Consider the following 13,766-nt stretch of genomic DNA (forward strand, 5'->3'; position numbering starts at 1 on the left):
TTAAGTCCAAACACTATGGGCCATTGAAAAAGGAGCCCATATGTTTTGGATTAACATTCAAAGTTGATGCAAGAAAAAACGCCATTATGTTTAATTTGTTTGCCAATTAGAGTTTCGGAGGCAAACCCAGTCATCAGAATGAAAAACCAGAGCAGGTCAGACCTCTGAGAGGCCCAGTGCTCATAGTCACCCAGTAAGTCTCGCCCTTGAACCCGCAGAGCAAGGGATTGTGGGTAGGCCACTTTTGTTGAGGATGCGGATTTGGAAAAAATGGCTGACAGAAGGAGATTGATTGATTGCAGTGGGAAGTTAATCTGTCCCAGGACCCGTTAAACAGGCAGCTTCCCAGCATACCGGGGTGGCTCTGAATTAACAGGGGTATCTTCAGATTTAAGGGCAACATAGGTGCAATTGGAGGCTGACCTTTCTGAGTGTCCTACACAGTAATAATCAATACCGTCCCCTGCCTTACTACAGGACATCTGAGATGATGAATTCATTATAAATGGACTTCCTTTAATGGATTAGACAGACAGAAGAGGGAAACACAGAGGATGAATCTTAAGGGTTCAGAACGGACACTTTCACTTAAATAGTACAAACAACCGGTGTAGCCAACATGGACATTTAAACACATCTGTATTGGTTAAATGTACATTTGGTCACATAATTAAAATGACTTGACACTAATCATACTTAATAAGCATTTTAAAAATGCTACTATATTAGCATGATTTTTATTTGCACATTCTTCCACAAAGTGATACGTTGTGTTGAGATGCTATACTGTAACTAAAGAAATAAAGAAGTGCACTTTATCGTATTGAATGTGCACTTAGTGTACTTCAAATATATTACTTGAAGGTAATATAATATTAATGCAATAAAAGACTATTCAACATGACCACCATGCTTTTGATAGTAAACAGTAAAATCATCCTTATAGGAAAAACATGGAATCGGAGCGACAACTCTTTTAACTCTTTTCTTTTTTTCTCTCTCTCTCTCTCTCTTTACTTGTGTCAGCTGTATGGCATCCTTGGACTCTATTATGATATGAGCCAGTGCTTTCATGCCTTCTCTCTGTCATTCCCTCTTCACTAAAACTATTCTCCATGGAGAGGCTGAAAAAATCCCCCCTCGTGTAATCAGTCATGTTGTCTGTTCAGCTGCCAGACGTGAGGGCCATGAGCACTTAGATCTCTATCTGTGTTACAGGCTCTTCTCTCTGTGCAAAATGTTCTCTCTCCTTCACCGAGCACACTGCAGCCCTGTTTTACTGGGCTTTATTCGCCCTCTTCAGACAAATCTCCTTAAAAGAAGTGGAACGCAAACTCATTGGAGGTCCTGTCACCCATTTTTAGATAAGATGGATCAGTCTTATCTGCTCATCTCGGGTGGATGTTCCCTGCCGTGCTGTGGGCTTCTGAGGGCCAGGGTGTATTTTCTGGAGGGGGGCCGGTCAAATATTCAGTCTCAGTGCTGTCAAAACACTTTGGCAGCTGCTTCCCACACTAAAGTCGAAACCTCATCGAACTCATAAATCACATGACACAGGTCTGTGGATGCTGAAGGCCATTTCTCAGCACAGTTCTAGGAGATTCTTTTCCTTTGACATAAATCTCAGTTCATTCTTCTGTGACAGGCAGCTTACAGAATATCTTTAGCTGTTGTTGTTGTTGTTTTTTTCTCTCTGTGCTAAAAGTCCAGCTTATAGCTTCCCTCAGCCGTTTATCCAGTAGGTCCAGAAACCTTCCAGCGTACCGTCATAAATTTCAAGGGGCAAAAGCAATGTTTTATTCAGAAGGAAGAGCATGCATTGCAGATGCTCATACATTTCTCAAGATTTATCCAGATAGTGGAACGTTTTTATTAAAGTCAGGAAACTATTTGCTTGTTCTTGCCCAGAAGGTTTAATTTCCTTCTAGCTCTATTGAATCTAATCCGTGCATTTGCAAGAAGTCAAGTTTAATTTTGTGGATTATAAAGGTGAGGTAGTGAACGTCAAAATGTGCATTCACGTAATCCCACCACTCATAATGATAACTACATATAAACAGCCGCTTACCTCATTCCTTCTGACTATTATTTGGTCAAACCTCCATCCCAACATTTATTTTACTTTTTTTCAGATAATTTTAATTTCCTTCCAGCCTTAACAGTATACATGATCACAATCTGTGGTTTTATAAGGAGTTAAAGATTGTGTTTGTGCATTATCAAGTTGATCTCGCAATGCATCTGAAATAATTATGCTGATTACTTGCTAACATGAATTAATGCTTATGCACACACCAACACTCACACCGCCTCCTTTCGTGTATTAACTCGCTGCATATTAAAGTGACAGCAAAAATGTATGATTGAGCTGTGTCTAAAGCACTGATGGTCTGTGATGATTCAGCTGCTGGCGGTGTTTGTCCCAGTTTACCTCAGCTTGAACCCAGATCAGGGCAAAATCTACACACTAGTGTAACTGCCCCATAACCATTCTGACACAAACAAGAACATCAAGCAAATATTTTATGGAAGCAACATTAACAAACACACACTGGAATGAGAAATTATATTTAATGATAATAAAAAATAGATGGATTTGGAACTAAAAGTATGAACCCAATTCAGACATCTGGAATGATAAGAGTGAACAAAGGGATGAATAAAAAAATAGCATTTTATTTAATCAAGATCCATTCAAATTAAATAGGCTAACAGTCATAAATAAATAACATTTTAAATAACATTAAGCTCCATTCATAATTAAATAAAAGTTAAACTTAAAGTTAATTAATCCTTTCCATTCAATAATCATGTAACTTAATCAAAGATTATCAAAAGGATTTTGAACACAGCAGGTAAATAAATAAATGAATAAATAATATTTATTTACGTATTTATATATTATAAGTTGTATTCAAAATCCTATTGATAATCTTTGATAAGTAAGTTACATGATTCATTAAGTTACATTATTGAACAATGATTGATAAGTTACTTGATTGAATTTTAAGTATTTGTTTATTTACTTCTAAACATCAGCTAACCTGCATCTCCTCAAACCCACACTGCTATACTGAGCATTCACTGCAAAAGGTTTCCTTAAATGTTACTGATCCTAAATTAGTCTTAGTCACTGCTTTCCCATGTCAGGATAAACTCTTGAATTTGCATTAAGCTATTGCACACACCTCATCTGACTCTGCTGGCTCCAGAGCTCTTGCCACACAGGTCTAAGCATTTTATGTCTGTCTATTTGGGAAAGAAGTAGATGACGGCGTCTGAAGTCTGCCAGCGTGTCCCAGTTCTTCTTTAGCTCTGCTGCCCTCACAGTTCAGATCCTCAGGTCAACAAAGTCTTGTAGCCTACAGGCTGTACGAATAAACGCAGTACATCTAGTAGATTTAAAACCATTTGCCAGATTCAAGCTTATCCAGAAATGAAAGATCCAAGTTTCTCTTCCTGCCTGATATTATCTGTAGTCTATATCCTTAAACTGATGGATCCACTAAAGTGGCTTTTCCAACATTAGCTTACTGTGCTGTAAAGCCTGGCCAAATGCATTTAGTCATTAAAAGATATTTGACAGTAATATGGGCACTGAAGAGATGTTCTGTTGAAGTAGAATGAAGCTTCCATCAACTGAGACATTAGAGACCTCTATAAGGCTGGAGTCCCATAAAGAAAGTTAAAATAAAAGGCTGAGGGTCTGAAAATTACATATACTACAATTCTAAATATAACGGTAGAAACATTCACTAGTATTTACAAATAACAGAAACCACAAAGTTAGATTAGACATTAGTCAAAATGTGTATTTTTACCTGGCAACAAATTCATCACTTGTGTTATCAAATGATGCATCAACAAATCAAAAATAATGTACTGTTTAATGTCTTTACTTTAATAGACTGCAATAAATGAATGAAATATCTAAAAACTCTTGAGAAGCAAAACGACATAAGATATTAAACCTAGTTTCTGAAATAATTAACAAAATTGTGTTTTGCTTAAAACAAGACATTTTTTTTGCCCATTAAAATTATTATTATTTTTTTTATTTAAACTCACTTTATCTTAATACTTTTTTTTTTCAGAACACAATACTTAAGGGGGTCATATGATGTTGCTAAAAATCCACATTATTTGGTGTATTTGGTGTAATGCAATTACTGATTATAATGACTTATACTTTCTTTTTACGTGTTTTGTTGTTTATCGTGCAGAATAAGCATAAAACCATGTCTGCATGGATTGGAGAAACAACAAGCGCTACTCTGCTCAAAACTCACGTTTGAATCATCAGTTGCAAATTTAAAGGGGGGGGTGAAATGCTCATTTTCACTCAATCTCCTGTTAATCTTGAGTACCTATAGAGTAGTACTGCATCCTTCAATACTCCAAAAAGTCTTTAGTTTTATTATATTTATAAGAGAAAAATAGTCTGTGCCGATTTTTTTCGGAAAAACACGAGCGGCTGGAGGCGTGACTTGTGGGCGGAGCTAAAGAATCACGAGCGCTTTTGCATTGAGAGCGTTTGGAAGCTGTGACATTACCGTGAGGAAAAAAAAAAACATCATCCAAAACAAACCATGGCTAACAGTCAGATTCAGCCGTATATTTATGATCCAGAATCAGATCCCGAGGCTGAAACTGAACGAGAGCAGCAGCAGCAACGACTCGCTCCGAGCGGGGCTCGAACCCGGGTCTCCGGCATGGGAGGGGACGCACTAACAAGGAGGCAGAGATATTTTAAGCAGTTTTACTCACCGCCTGCGGTTCCAACACACGATCGTGACCCTTTTTCGTTGGGATTGCATCATCCTTAAGAAATAAACGATGTGCAAATCCGTCGTCAAACTGGGCCTTGTTTGTAAAACAAGCATCTTCGAAATGCAGGGGAACAAACAAAAACACTTGCACAACTCCGTCGATGCTCTGTAAAAATAAACTCCGTCCACTGGTCCCTTGATGTTTTTTTTTTTTTTGGTAATCTGTACAGGGTTGTCTTGCCCTTGCAACCAAAAACACACTCCTTTTGTAACATTTCGCGACGCTCTCGCTCTGATCAGTGAATGTCTGTGCTCTCAGTGCTCTGCTATACGGGAGCGCGCGCTCTTCCGGCAGAAGTGCCCTTTGGACCCAAGGAAATTCAGCATTAAAAAACAGCATTAAGGAACCAGTGGACGGAGTTTATTTTTACAAAGCATCAACGGAGTTGTGCAAGTGTTTTTGTTTGTTCCCTGCATTTCGAAGATGCTTGTTTTACAAACAAGGCCCAGTTTGACGCCGGATTTGCACATCGTTTATTTCTTAAGGATAATGCAGTCCCAACGAAAAAGGGTCACGATCGTGTGTTGGAACCGCAGGCGGTGAGTAAAACAGCTTCAAATATCTCTGTGTTGTTAACTTAGCTATCGGCGCGTAAGCACATCAAGTAAACAACATGCGATGTTGTCATCAAACTGCACTTTCCACATGTACAGCTTAAAAAAAAAAAAAAAAAGACGACCTAAAGTGGAACTTAATCATTTTCCTAAACCGCTAAGCAAATATATACAGTTTCAGTACATACCACATAGAGACGTCGTTGCTGATGCTGCTCTTGTTCAATTTCAGCCTCTGGATCTGATTCTGGATCATAAATATACGCTGAATCTGACTGTTAGCCATGGTTTGTTTTGGTTAGCTTTTTGTCCTCAGCTTCCAAACGCTCTCAACGCAAAAGCTTACTCGCGCTCGTGATTCTTTAGCTCCGCCCACACGTCACGCCTCCAGCCGGTCGTGTTTTTCCGGGAAAAATTGGTACAGACTATCTTTCTCTTATGAATATAATAAAACTAAAGACTTTTTGGAGTTATGAAGGATGCAGTACTACTCTATAGGTACTCAAGATTAACAGGATATTGAGTGAAAACGAGCATTTCGCCCCCCCTTTAAGATAATGCACTAAAATATCATTTTGGTTTAATAATGCTTGCATGAGACAAATCTCAACAGATTACACTTCAAAAATTGCCTTTAAAGATTTTTTTTGTTTTAAGTCAATCACCTGACATTCGTATGATTTGCACACTGGACTGAACTCATGTCAATAGGGTCTGTAATTGGAGTTTCTTGAATGTGTAATTGCATTTCCTGCTATCTAGCTTCTAGCCAGTCATTACAGAACCTGTTTTCCAGTCCAGTCATGCACAAGGTTGTATCTGCAAACATGAGAGGCCCAGGATATGGTTTTCCTTGACCTACGCAAAGGTTAAAATCTGTTAAAATCTGAGGATCCACAGTGATGAAGGACAACATTTGAATGCCGTCTCTCCAGGCTCAATGCTAATTCCAGGGTTAACAGGCTGTAAATTGCATTGCCACGACAACTACGGTGGCAGCGTCCACTCTGTTTCACATTCCATTCCAAGAATGCCAAACAGTTGAGCAGACATGAGACAAGGATCACAAGATGACCTCAGAAACATGGCCAGGGCCTCTGGGCTAGGTAAGAACAAGTGGATCTTACCAAAAATGTATCTTTAGCCAATATCCAAGTCTCAAAAACCAATGTTGCATACAACAACTATATTAATTAGACAAACTTTACATCTCATTCCATTAAATGACTTCAGTGGATGTCATAAACCATTTGCTGACCAGTCCCATGATGAAGTACATCAAAGCAAAGCAAGTGCCTACTACCCCTGAACCACAGAAAATTTTAAAGATGATTTCCCCTTCTGTCTGAAGCAAGCTCTGCATCTTAAAACAATTACCACACCAAAACATTTCCAGAAAGATGTGTCACAGAGCAAAGGAAACAACCGAGAGCTATTGACAGTGCAACCAGCCTTGAAACAATCCCAAAATACAAATCTATAAAAAATAACACAAAGCAGAAACGTCTCATGTGCTTGTGATCAAACAGTGCACTTCATTTCACTTGAGGTACTGCAGAGAGATTTATGCTTACTCATATTTCATGGTGACTAATGATGGTGCATATTTCTGTGACACACACACAGACACACACACACACACAAAATGATCTTGCAAAAAATGATCCACTGGGTAATATTTGGTGGTGTTACTTTGAAGTCGTCCTACACTGCGTGCCAAACAGATGCAATGAGTTTCAAGCAACAAGCAATTTGTTTGTTCACCGTGAAAATTAAAATGTTCCACGACGTGGTAAAATTGAAGTGGTAAAAGTGATTTTTCTGATTGAGATGGTTTCTCGAAGTCATACTGCACTTCATAGGAGAAAAATGAAGAACTGAAAACACTGAAAACACAAATGTAAAACTGAAAACAGCAACTTAAAGCGCCTCTACTTTTGATATTTTCATATTTATGTAATTTGCTGATGCTTTTATTGAGAAATACATTATGACATCTACATTTGTTTAGTTTATTAACTCCCTGGGAATTGAACCCATGACCTTAGTGTTGCACGGAAAAATTGCATTGCATTATTTATTTTAATTTTTTTTAAGCAGCAGACAGCCAATCACAAACTAAACCAGCTTACCTCATTAAATATTTATGAGCTTTGTACAGTTCACGTTTAGTTTCAGCATCTAAGAGAAAAATGAAAGCCAGACATTTTAACATTTTTTCATCTGTTATTAAAAAAAAACACAACACAACATAATATAACTTCTTGCTAATTTTATATATAGCATATAATAAAACTTACAAAACCTAATACAGTGAATAATAAATAAATAAATATTTAAATTACAACATTAACCCAGGGTTTACAAAAGTTGTGTATTCTGCAAAAACATGCTGATTTTTTAATTACTACCTTTAAGTAAAATATAAATTTAACCCAATACATTATTACGTCAATTACGTTAAGCCAATGTTAAATTTAAGTGTTTACACTGTACATGAGAGGTCAGTGTCACTAATAGCTCACTCATAGTTGTCACTGCACATTAAACAGAGGAAAAGGTATTTTCCTGAAAAATGACACACTTCACCTTTAACTCAGACTTCAGTTCTATTTTTTGTCATGTGTCTTTGTAGTTTTGTAGCTGTATGAAACAAAGGTAAGTGCTTTGCAGACATCCTGGTCCTTATTTTCTCTTAAACGTAATCATTTGAGCCGTCTGGCAGCATGACCTGCCTGAGCAAATCTCTAACGGCGATGACAAGTTTGAAAAAGATTTGGGTCCTTCTCATTTCCTGAACAATCATTCGTATCTTGACCACAGAAACCAGAAACATGGAGTGTGATGAAAAAAGACAAATGCACGAGTGCCTTTCTCTGGGCCCCTTTCAAAGCCATGCCAAACTGTCCACCCCTCCCCAAAGAGCGCTGAGTTACTGCCCTGCAGTCCTCTTAAAGCGTTTTCCCCTAAATGTCGAAGAACAACTCACAAAAGTGCAGATCTGCCAGCAATACTCCACCCTGACACTAGTTTTATTAGAAACATTTGGAGGCATTGTTACAAGATAGAGAACCACTCAAATACACGCGAAGAAATAGAGAAAAGAGCAGATAAATGAGTTTGCGAGAGAAAGCGAGAATCGAAAGTAGCATTAGAAAGCTACAGAACAAGCAACATGAGAAAACACAGCTCCTCCTTAATGACGGTGTGGCTGATGAAGGTGTCTGCGTTGAGATAACAACAGTCTCATCCCGAGGCTGATCTTATTAGAGCTCTTTATAGTCCTGGCCGACTCCACAGATGGATTCTATTAGAGCCATCTACACACCATCGTCATGCAGGTCCTCATACATAAAGACTCTCAGAAGGTGAACAACTGGGAACACTTGAATGAGGAAAGAGATAATAGGGAGAGAGGGTGAGCTTCATAGGTGTTGTATGATCGGCAAGAAGAGTAATGAAGCCATATTATCATGTCTTTCCCACTAGCAAAAAGTGCAAAAAGCCAAGGAAATGAGGGATGATGGATAATGTCGACCCATGCCTAACTTCTATTTGTGTGTGTGTGTGTCCGTGTGTGGGCACAAAAAGAAAAAGATGACTAAAACTATCCCATATAAATGGCCTATCTTCTCTATAAGGATTAACTAGACAGAAAGAGAGAGAGAGAGAGAGAGAGAGAAGAGAGAGTATATTGACTCTCAAAATCGTTCAGCAGCAGCGTTTCTAATAACACTGAAAAGTTCATTTTCTTCACGAACAGCACCGATGTTACCTCCCTTGTGAGAAATATCATGTAGCTTTTAAAATAAAATCATCAGAGTAGTGATAACAATGTTAGCGCGTGTATGTTTCTGTACTGTAAGTTATACATGCGTGTCTGTAAGGGAGACAGAGCGGGGGAGATAGAGTATATGCTTTACCTACATGATAAAATGGAATTATGTGGCAAAACATGGAAATGATCTTTCGTTTTTATCATATTGCTCACTATATTTATTTGTCTGGTCAGTGTTATTGTTAGTGTTGGTTATTGTGCTGATTTAAGACCTTTACAAATCATTACATCATTTGGCGAAGTGATATGGACATTGTAATGCGGTCCAGAACTGACTGGAACTACGTTACATAAGAATCTCCGTCAGCCAATCAGATTCAAGCATTCAACGGCCTGTAATATAACATAGTATAATATAATACAATATAATACAAAAGCTCTAGTATGACATATCCTATTGCGCATTTTCACAGACACCGTGGGCCCCAAATTAATGTTTGAAGTGATTGCACCTTCAGGGTGGAAAATGTGAAAGAATGTTGGGAAGGGAGAGTGTGAAAGGAAAAATACATGATCATTCATTGTAACAGCATTGTCTCCAGCTAACATTGTGTGGAATGTGCGCGGAGGCCTGATAAGCCCAGTATGGAGGTCTGGGCATGCTGGAAAACGACCGAGAGCTTTGAACAAACCAGGCTCACTTGTGTCCCTGTACGCTCTCGCTCTGCCAAAAAAAAACTCCAGGGGGACGGAAATGTAGCGGATTGTAAAAATTACATTCACACCACTCTCTACTTTATGGTGTTTGTGCATTTTAGAATTTTAGTCTAGTAACCTTGACAATGTCTGTGGTTTAGCAGAGAAGAATAATCAAACAGCCTGTTTAAATCCAGGCGCTCCGTGCAAATGGATGCACTCTGTCCTGTGGGAGACACTTTTACAATTACATTCTCATTATGTACTGATGAACAGTTATATAGGACACATTACAGTCAGAAACACGTGTGTTTTAAGTTTAAGACCTATGAGTCAGAGAGACACTGACGGTCACTGTTGGGAAGGTTAGTGAACAGCGCTCTGTGTTATGAGAACATGAAGATGAAGGAAGAAACACATGGTTCTTATTAAGAGAAAGAGACAGAGAGAGAATGAAAAAGAGAGGCAGGCATTCCATTCTGCAGTTGTTGTTTTTTTTTTACAATGGATAATCTGACTCTATCATTTATTATATGTCATCATAAGGATGTTTCTTCAACATTAGGGATTTTTGACTCTTTGGAAAAACACGAGTTTATTTGATTTGTCCACTAACAGTTGATATATTTGCATCACGGAAGAAATTAGTCTTTTTTTAACACATCAAATTATGCACTGCGTTGTTATAGACTTCTGTTGTGGAAATGATGTTATGGAAAGGATATGACATTTATATGACATAAGAATAAAATAAAATAATAAAAAACTAAATATAGAATATAATGCCTAATTTCACTTTTTATGCATCATAGGCATGGGTGGGAAACGAAAATGCAAATAAAAGAATAAAGAAAAGAAAGGAAAAGAAAAGACATCTGTTTTAATAACAATAAATCAACCCCTAGGACATAAAAAGTGCCAATAGCTCAAGAAACACCCATACATTTATGTCGGGCTTTGCTTCTACACAGGCATAGCCAATGTCTGCATATATGAGTATAATATTAATGTAATTTGACAAAGTCTTTTTCCATCTTCCCACAGGCCTTTGCATGTAATGAGTCATTGCAGAGATGTGCAGTCTGCTGCTATGAGAGGTAGAATCTCTGGCCAATAAGATAATAGTATGTGGGCTACAGATAGACAGATAGAGGACACGTGTGATGTCTTCAGCCAAAGTACCCGTATCTCACATGGCTCTATGGGTAACCCAGAGGTCACAGATTACATCCTATCAGCAGGCCCAGAAGGAATCTACCGGGTTTTTTTTTGTTTTGTTTTGTTTTTCACATTTTTTGCATTGTTTTAATAAACAAACAGAGACTGGGGAACTGTACAAGTCTAATGAAAAATGGTTAATCAAATACTATAATACTGTATATATAGATAGATAGACAGACAGATAGATAGACAGACAGACAGACAGACGGACAGACGGACAGACGGACAGATAGATAGATAGATAGATAGATAGATAGATAGATAGATAGATAGATAGACAGATAGACAGATAGATAGATTTAATTAAATTAATTATTTTCATATACACACTGTTAAATATATACTTGTTTGTCTGAGATCAGATTTCTAACATCTGTCATTCCTATAAATTTATAAATTTAATAAACATGGGACATGGGACATTAACATCGGAGATGACTTAGGATTAATTGTAAAAATTTTGAATTAAAATTTTCAAAATAAATAAGCAAAAAGTGTTACAACAACAATAATGATAATAATTAATTACATTTATAAATGCGCTTTTCTAGGCACTCAAAGTGCTTTACATTGTCAGGGGGTCTGTCTTCATCCATCTCTTTATCTCTTCATCTCTCCCTGCTCTCCTGTTTATTATTTAGACTTCAGTTCTTTTCCATGTTGTTCTGTTTTTTTCAATTGGATGAAACTCTGCTGTGTTAGATATTTTGTTCCCTGCCTATAAACTTACATTGCCACAAAGAAACGGTTTAAGAGGGCATGGGATCGATTTTGAGGAATTCTAATTGGACAAATGAATGACAGACCTCTTTTAGAAATTAAACAGAAAACATATACACATATAAAGAAACACAATCAGTAGTATACAGTCAAATATGGATTGTATCTTATTTGCTGCTGTCTATGGAGTGAGATGTATTATTAACTACAGGGCTATATATAGAAATACAATGTATAACAGTTTTGGTGTTGTTGTAAGCAATAGATGCAATCTGGAGATATTTTAAATTAAATCAAATTAAATTAAATGTATGCATTTAGCAGACGCTTTTATCCAAAGCGACTTACATTGCATTCAGGCTAACAATTTTCTACTATCATGTGTTCCCTGTGATTCGTACCCCCAACCTTGTGCTTGCTAACGCAATGCGTCACCAGTTGAGCTACAGGAACACTTGTTTAACATCTGTAAATGATTGTGTAGCATGCAAATTAAATAAAGCTTTCACTAGCAAAGATCAGATTCTACATTTGATTCATACCATGCTTGATCACTGGTCAGTGTACAATTATGGTATACAGAAATCGAAACCTTCAGTGTTGTCTAGGTCTTTCCTTCAGTTCACATCCTTGTTTATTGGTAGACCTGCCAAACTGGGGGGCCTGAAGCTCCTGATCTAAAACCTGACCTGCCTTCAGCCTCAGGGCTTAACGTTTGTTATAGGCTGCACTGCCAGGGGTCACGACCTCCCATGTCACGCTCTAATTATGATTGTCACATCGATGAGCCAAAGATGTGCTTGTAAATTATTTGGAAGCAAACATTTTTGTTTTTCAGTGATGGTGGGAGATGAATGCCTTCTCAAGTTTCTTGCTAAAATTAATAAATAGATAAAAATAGCACATTTTACCATGTCTAAATCCATGCCTCATATTTATACAGATTTATATGAAAGTATGTTTCCACCAAGGGATTAAAAAATCACAATTAGGTAGTTGCAACTTTTTATTTCACAATTCAGACTTTTGTAACTCTGTGGCAGAAATGGACTTCCATAGATTTGCTCACAGAACCAGCAAAGAAAATGCTAGATAAATGAATAAACAAACAAATAAACAAAAATAAATGTAAAGGGGAAAAAATTGGCTTTTAAAAATGCTATTCCTTTTAGAGCACAAAAAAAAATTTGCAGAAACACGTCATGACCGAAAGTCATACTTTAGTGTCATGTATACCATCATGTCAGAAAAAGAATGAGTCTCTTCCCCTCCTTTCATTCAAGGCCATCTATGATCCCACTGGGAGACTGTTTCCTATTGAGCAGTCCAGCCTGTGGTTTTATACTCAAAGCTCGTAAAACCCGAGCAGAGGGAAACGGAGAGTGACTGTCTGCCACACTTACATCAAACATGCTCCACTCGGCTGAAGGGGTTCAGCGCTCTGAGAAAACACTGAATGAAGTGCAAGTCGATGTTGTAGCACGTAAATCAGAGGTGGAGACTCACAGAGACAAGACTTTTATTTCTCTGAAAGATTTATACAGTAAGAGACATAGACCCTACGGTCTTGGTTCAGTCGAGAAAGAGCGTATGCAAAAGTGGTGCTTGTTAATGCAAGCCTCACTACTGCTCACACATAAGGTTAAGCAATCAGACTTAAAATAGACTGAAATGAAATTAAAATTGGAAAAACAATGGGGTGTGGGATCCCACAGACACCAATGAAGAGATGTGAGGAATTTCTTGACTTGGAGGAGGGCTCTTTAGACTTAAGCCACCACCTAGCGACCACTCAGAATACCCTAGCAACCGTACAGCAACTGCACTGCAACATATGTTTAGACATATTCGTTGCATTGACTAAAAGAAATCTGCTTTGATTAAAGTGACTTGATTCTTCACTACACTACTAATAACCACACAAATGCACTGAATATTTGCTAATAAGAGCGCAATACAGTCTGATG

The sequence above is a fragment of the Carassius auratus genome, chromosome 29 (genome assembly GCF_003368295.1).
Source record: "Carassius auratus strain Wakin chromosome 29, ASM336829v1, whole genome shotgun sequence".
NCBI lineage: Eukaryota > Metazoa > Chordata > Actinopteri > Cypriniformes > Cyprinidae > Carassius > Carassius auratus.